Source organism: Hordeum vulgare, chromosome 7H (assembly GCF_904849725.1).
Source record: "Hordeum vulgare subsp. vulgare chromosome 7H, MorexV3_pseudomolecules_assembly, whole genome shotgun sequence".
In the NCBI taxonomy this organism is placed as follows: Eukaryota; Viridiplantae; Streptophyta; class Magnoliopsida; order Poales; family Poaceae; genus Hordeum; species Hordeum vulgare.
In genome coordinates, this window is record NC_058524.1 from 207,533,652 (window position 1) to 207,541,324 (window position 7,673).

Consider the following 7,673-nt stretch of genomic DNA (forward strand, 5'->3'; position numbering starts at 1 on the left):
AATAATTACATTGGAAATAATCATGTCATCACACCAAAATAGAAAGTTAAAAAAGAAAGAATTAAGATAACTATTGGGTTGCCTCTCAACAAGGAATATTGTTTTATGCCCCTAGCTTGGCATAATGCATATGATCAAGTGTTGTCATTTTTGACGCTCAACCCATAAGTAGCCCTCATTATGGATTCATAAGGTGGTTTGATTCTCTTTCTAGGGAAGTGTTGCATCCCTTTCTTAAATGGAAATTGGAACCTTATGTTTCCCTCTTTCATATCAATAATTGCACTTATAGTTCGTAGGAAAGGTCTTCCAAGTATTATTGGACAATTAGGATTGCAATCAATATCAAGCACAATGAAATATACAGGCACATAACTTTTATTTTCAATAATGACAACATCATTAATTCTACTTAAGGGTTTCTTAATGGTAGAATCCAAAAGATGCAAGCTTAGGGAACACTCATGAATATTAGTGAGACCAAGCACATCACAAAGGGATTTAGGTATTGTTGAAACACTAGAACCACGGTCACACAAATAATTACATTCATATTTATTTATATTTGTTTTGATAGTAGGTTCCCACTCATCATGCAATGTTCTAGGAATAGAAACTTCAAGTTCAAGTTTCTCATCATATGCTTTTATCATTGCTTCCAATATATGAATAGTGAAGTCTTGTTTTGGTCATAATCATTGGGTGAGCTAGTAATGGTTTTCAATAAGGAAATACATTATACAAAATATCAACTTTCATAATTAAAGTCCTTGTAATCCAAGATAGTGGGCACATCACTTGTTAAAGTTTAACCTCTCCAAACCCAGTTTTATCAATTTTAGCATTAGAATCATCACCCTCCAAGCAAACGAGATGCTCTATAGCTAAGGTTGACTCATATCCAATCCCTTTACCATTTATATTAAGATAAGTAAATAACGATTCAATGGGATAAGTGAAAATCATTTTAAGATCTTCATCATGATTTCGGTAAAAATCGAGTGGGAGTGCTCTTTCTAGAAATTCCAGCTTAGCCTTGAGTGGCAAAGCTTTACTTTTAAGAGTTTCTACATCAAGAGCAATTATATCCATGTTTTTGCCAAAGTGTCGATCGTATGGAGCTTTTCCTCTAACATAATATTGATTTTTTAGAAATAATGAATTCTTTAATGGTGTTTTAAAGATCAGAGGATAAATTATTATATTAGTAGAAGGATTTCCATAAGAATTGCCACAAGAGTTTCCATAAGAAATTACCCCTATAGGCATTGTTATTAAAATAATTTTGCGAGACAAAATTCACATAAATGGCATTATCATTTTCCTCTATCAAATTATATAAGGGAATGTCACTGGGATCAACATGAGAATTTTTACTAGCAACAAAATTCATAAGAGCATCCACTTTTTCACTCAAAGTAGCGATTTCCTCAACAGAATTTGCCTTCTTACCAGTTGGAGCTTTTTCGGTACGCCATTGAGAGTTTTTGGGCATGGTGTTGTCCATAAGTTTAGTGTCCTCTCATAAGGTCACCTCCATGAAGGTAGCACCTGCGACATAATCTAGAAGATATCTAGATACAAAGTTTAGTCGAGCATAGAAGTTTCGGATAATCATCCACAAGTTTCAATCATGAGTAGAGAAATTTCTAATCATCAATTTAATCCTCTCCCGAACTTGTGCAACCTGTTCATGATCGGGTTGTTTAAAATTCATTATTTTATTTCTAAGGGAGACGATCTTAGCAGGAGCAAAATAGTTGGCAATAATAGCATCTTTACACATATCCCATGTTCCAATACTATTACGTGGTAAAGATGAAAACCAAGCGTTAACTCTATCACTTAGTGAAAAGGGAAATAATTTTAGTTTAAAAATTTCACTATCCATGTCCTTTTTATTTTGCATATCATAAAGGTTAACAAAGGTATTAAGATGAGAGCGGGATCCTCATTAGGACTTCCCAAAAATTGTTCTTTCATGACAACATTCAGCAATGCATTATTAATTTCAAAAGCCTCCGCACTAGTGGAGGATGGTATGGAAGTACTAGAAAATTCATTGTTGTTAGTATTTTAGAAGTCACATAACTTAGTAGTATCTTGAGACATGGTGATCGAGCAAGCAAAGTAACAAGCAGGGCAAGTAAACTAGCGAGCAAACAAGTGAACTAGTGACAAGCAAAGGTAAATATTTTTGTATTTTTGTGTTTATGATGCAAGAAAATATAATAGCAAATAAAAATTAGAACAACTGAATGATAATTTGTGTGAAGTTACTTGATAGTTAGTGATGATATTCCCCAACAACGGCGCCAAAAATCCTTCCTCATACTTGTGATCTGCATAAGGTTTACCGTGAAGAAGAACGGGTAATTGCAGCACAATACGGTTAAGTATTTCCCTTAGTTAAGAAAGCAAGGTTTATAGAACCAATAGGAATATCAATCATCAACCCTCTTTAGCGGTTGCACACAAAATAGCAAACAACTTGCACCCAACGCGAGCAAGACGGCTGCCAATCCCCTTGATCTTGTTATTTGCATGCAAATGAGGTGTGTAGATAATTGTTGACAACTGTAAATTGCAAAATAAAATAAAATAAAAGTAAAGGAAGCAAGGTAAATATAGGTTTTGTGAATATATAAGTGAATAGACTCAGGGGGCATAGTGTTCTCTGGTGGCATCTTTCATGAAAGCAACATATGATGGGTAAATAAATTACTGTTGGGAAATTGACAGAAAAGCGGATAGTTATGCGATTTAGCGACAATGATCATGTGTATATTGACATAATGTTCACAAGAAAATAGGACGACTCCTACGTGCACCTACTATTACTCCACTTCCGGTGCGCTTCTATGATTGGCTCTCTATGTATTAAGTTCATGAAAATAATAGTAATAATTGGAGAACGATGACATGATTTAGACAAAGTAAACTCAATCAATATGAATAAATCCCATCGTGTTATCCTTAGTAGCAACACCACAAAGATGTATCTTGTCCCCTTCTGTTATTGGGATATACAAACCCATCAGGTTGAACCCACTACAACGCACCCCTCACACTGAATAAATATCAAGCTACTTGGCCAAAGCAATTCAATAGATCATAGAGATTTAAGAAGCAATGAAGATCATGAAAATAAGAATCATAATAATCAGAGGTGACTCAAATAATTTTCATGAATAATATGGACATAAACCCGCATTCATCGGATCCCAACAAAGACACCATATAAAAATATTACATTGGCTGGATCAAAGCGAAGGTGTGGTGATTATTGTATTGAAGATCAAGAGAGAGACAGAGATATAGCCATCTAGGTACTAACTATGGACCCATATGTCTATGGTGAACTACTCACACATCATCATGAGGAAGCAAGGTTGATGAAGAGGCCCTCTGTGATCGATCCCCCCTTTGGCAGGGTGCCAGAACGGAGCTCCAGATGGGATCGCCCTGGAACACAAACTTGCGGTGGCGGAAAATTGTTTCATGATTCTCCTTAGGGTTTTTGGCATACATGTGATTTTATAGGCCATAGAACGAACGTAGAGGGGCCACCGGGGAGGGACAAGCCATCAGAGCGCGCCGACCCCCTGGTCGTACCCTGTTGGCTTGTTCCTCCTTCGTGTGGCCTCTGGTCTTCTCCCAAGGCTTCCATGTTTTCTTTTGGTTCAGAAAAACATAAAAAAGTTTCAGAACAATTGGACTTCGTTTGGTACTGTAAACCTGAAAAGTAAAAAAACAAGAAGAAAATAGCAACTACCACTGGGCATAGTGTCAATAGGTTGGTGCTCAAAAATAACATAAATTCGTAAATTGCTACTCAAAAAGTACCGTAGAATGAAAATATAATAGCATGGAAAAATCAAAAATTATAGATACATTGGAGAAGTATCAGGCATACGCTAACACACTTTCCGTACTTGGATCATATGCACTTATGATTGGAACTCTAGCAAGCATCTGCAACTACTAAAGATCATTAATATAAAACCCAACCATAGCATTAAATAGCAAGTCCTCTTTACTCCCATACACAAACAACACCCTTACTCGGTTTTGTGTTTCAGTCACTCACGCGACCCACTATAAATGAGTCATGAATGTATTTGAAACCCTAGAGTGGCAATCCCTCACGCCTGCGTAACACGGAGGGAACCATAGGACAGAACCATAGTAACATACAACTCATATCAATCACACCATACCACGATTAACCCGTAGGACAAAAAATCTACTCAATCACCGTATGATAGAAACACATCACTGGATAATAATATATAGCATTAAGCACCATGTTTAAATAGAAATTACAGCAGTGAAGAGAGGTTTTACACCGCTGCATAGAGGGGGAGAGAGTTGGTGGTGACAGCAACGAAGTTGTTGGTGTAGATGTCCATCACGATGGTTACTCTAGTGTCACTCCCAAGATGCGACCCTATCCTCAATTTGACATGAAGGCCTTGTCATGGATAGAAGCGCATCTCGTCGTGTCGCAAGAATGGATATCGTTACAAGTACAAGTACGGAAAAGAAGAGATATAAAGAATTGGCTTACACTCGCCACAAGCTACATCAGAGTCACATCAGTACATTACATAAACTTCAAGAGTAAGAGCAGGGTCCGACTATGGACGAAAACAAACGAGAAAATAAAGAACGACGTCCATCCTTGCTATCCCAGGCTGCCGGCCTGGAACCCATCCTAGATCGATGAAGAAGAAGAAGAAGAAGCAACTCCAAATGAACAATCAACGCGCTCACGTCAAGTAACCTTTATCTGTACCTGCAACTGGTGTTGTAGTAATCTGTGAGCCACAGGGGACTCAGCAATCTCATTTCCAAAGGTATCAAGACTAGCAAAGCTTAATGGGTGAGGCATGGTTAAGTGGTGAGGTTGCAGCAGCGGCTAAGCATATATTTATGGTGGCTAACTTAGGAGTACAAGAAGTAAGAGAGGGAAGATCTACGCATAACGGACGTGAACTACTGTTGATCAAATAAATGATCCTGAACACCTACCTACGTCAGACATAACCCCACCATGTCCTCGATCGGAGAAAGAACTCACGAAAGAGACAGTCACGGTCACGCACACAGTTGGCATGTTTTAATTAAGTTACCTTCAGTTGGCATGTGTTAAAAAAAGTTTCCACGTTGCCACATAACCGCGGGCACGGCTTTCCGAAAGATTTAACCCTGCAGGGGTGCTCCAACTAGTCCATCACAAATTACCACAAGCCGCATAGAAATCCTCAATCACGAAGCTCGCGATCTCGTCGGATTCCCTAGTGGAAAACTTCAACTCTGAGATTACCCAAAGCATCACCGGAATCCTGATGCACAAGATATTTCGTCAAAGGTAAAACTAATCCACCAAGGCCACCCGGTGTGTCGACGAACCCGATAGGAGCCGCGTATCTCGTTCTCAGGACACACCGTCTATGCAAAGTGGACGGGAACCAAACCTCGAGTTGCCCCGTGGTGGTACCGCCGACTGCTAGGTGGATGGACCAACACTCATGAGGAGCACTGGCCCGGGGGTTGATTAATTAGTCCGCGGGTGCCGGCGGGTCCCTATGCATTATTATTAGGTTATTAGGCAAATGTAGTACCAAAGTTGGGCCTTGCCAGACAAGCTTTAATCTAAAACGAATTATCAAGGGGGTCCCCATAACAACCCCGATCATGTTAGGAGCGCTCATTTATGGAACATAACACCGGTAGCCGGAAACTAAGGGGGCAAAGGTGGAACAAAACACCAGGCTAGAAAGGCCGAGCCTTCCACCTTTTACCAAGTATATAGGTGCATTAAATTAAATAGCATTTAATATGGTGATATAACAAGGAACCCATGTTCCACATGGAAGCAACTGCACCTGCAACTAGCAACGCTATCAATAGGGTTAAGCAAGCAGTAACATAGCCAATCAGTGGTTTGCTAGGTTGAACAGGTTGAAGGTTTCATGGCATTGGTGAGAGGCTGATATTTAACATGAGGTAGGCAACGAGACATAAACGATAGCAACGGTAAAACTAGCATGGCAATGATAGTAATGGTATCTGGGGAAATGATCATCTTGCCTGAGATCCTGCTTGGAAGAAGAATGCCTCCGTGAAGCAGACGAACCGACGTAGTCGAACGGGTCCTCACATCCGACACGCTTGCGGAACTCTATCGAGACGAAGCAAACCGGAAACACAAATCAACACACGAAATTCACCACACGATGCACAACACATATGATGCATGAGCTACTGAATACATGCAAGTCACGGCATGACAATTCACACAATCAAACACTACACATTAAGTGAAGTTCAATATGCAACGAGTTGCATATTGACGAAACTCCATGTTTATTATTTAGTTCTATCCCGATTAGTTACACGACAATATTAAATGTGGTTAAACATGGCAAGAGGTGAAGCGGAAATTCAACTACCTATCTAGGCGTTTTAAATGAGGCCGGAAATGACATATAGCATCTCCGAGACGACCTCATATGTTAATTTACAATTCTGTCCAGATCTGAACTAATGCATTTAATTAGTTGTTAAACAGCAAAACAAATAGGTTCACGTGATTCTACGCATCAAGGCAAGCAATCTACACATAAAGAACATCTCCAACGGAGCTACGGTACAAAAGATACAAGCATCGCAAGATATGATGGCATGAATGCAATATGTGTGCAACGACGGCTACGAGCACTTCAAAACAAACAACCAGTAAGAGAAAATGAAACTGCACGGGATTCTAAGCAAGTTTCATGTAGGGCACGATCACAACGGAGCTACGGATCCACACCTACGAGCAAAACGAGAAAACACTACAATCTGCCAAAATCAGCCACATAGCATTTTCTACGCCCCACAACTACGGCTACACAACTCCGATATGCTCAAGCAAGGCATGGCACGGAACAGGGCAAGAAGCACTACTACAAACAACTAACAACAACTAGCATAACATCATGGATCACTAGGGAAAGAAGACACAAAGTGGCATCTCACACACTATTTCAGACTTAGTGAAAATAACACCCCATGAAAGAGGAGTTTTCAGCCTGAAGGAATATTGACAGAAGCAAAACCATAAGCTACAGGACTCCAAATGGCATGAAAATTTATAGCATGCTATAGGAACACAAGGGGTACAACTAACTCCATTGGACCAACCTCAAAAGAGCCACAGATCACAAGATGCAAGCAAGACAAGACAGCAACAAAATATAACAGATTCCAGACTTAGAAATATTTCAGCACGTCCAAAACAGCACTATTTCTAGCAACTTGAGAGCAAGCAAAACACACCTAAACATGCATTTCTATTGCAACTAAAAGTACCAGGGGCTAAACAAAACATCCAAGATCAACTCTCTAGTTGACAACTCCGTCAATCGACGCACAGAATAAATCCTACGAATTAAACAAAAGGGCAACATGTCAAAATATCGCGCGAACTAACTTGCTCGAAAGATAAAACTAATTGCACAGAAAAATCCACACATTAATGCAACACAAAATAATGCCACCCGGAAACATATAAAATATGTGGGGTTTGCAACACAAAATAATGCCACACATTAATGCGAGATAATCACCTATATACGGGAAAATAAACTACCGGCAATCCCTACACGCAAAAATACGAGTGA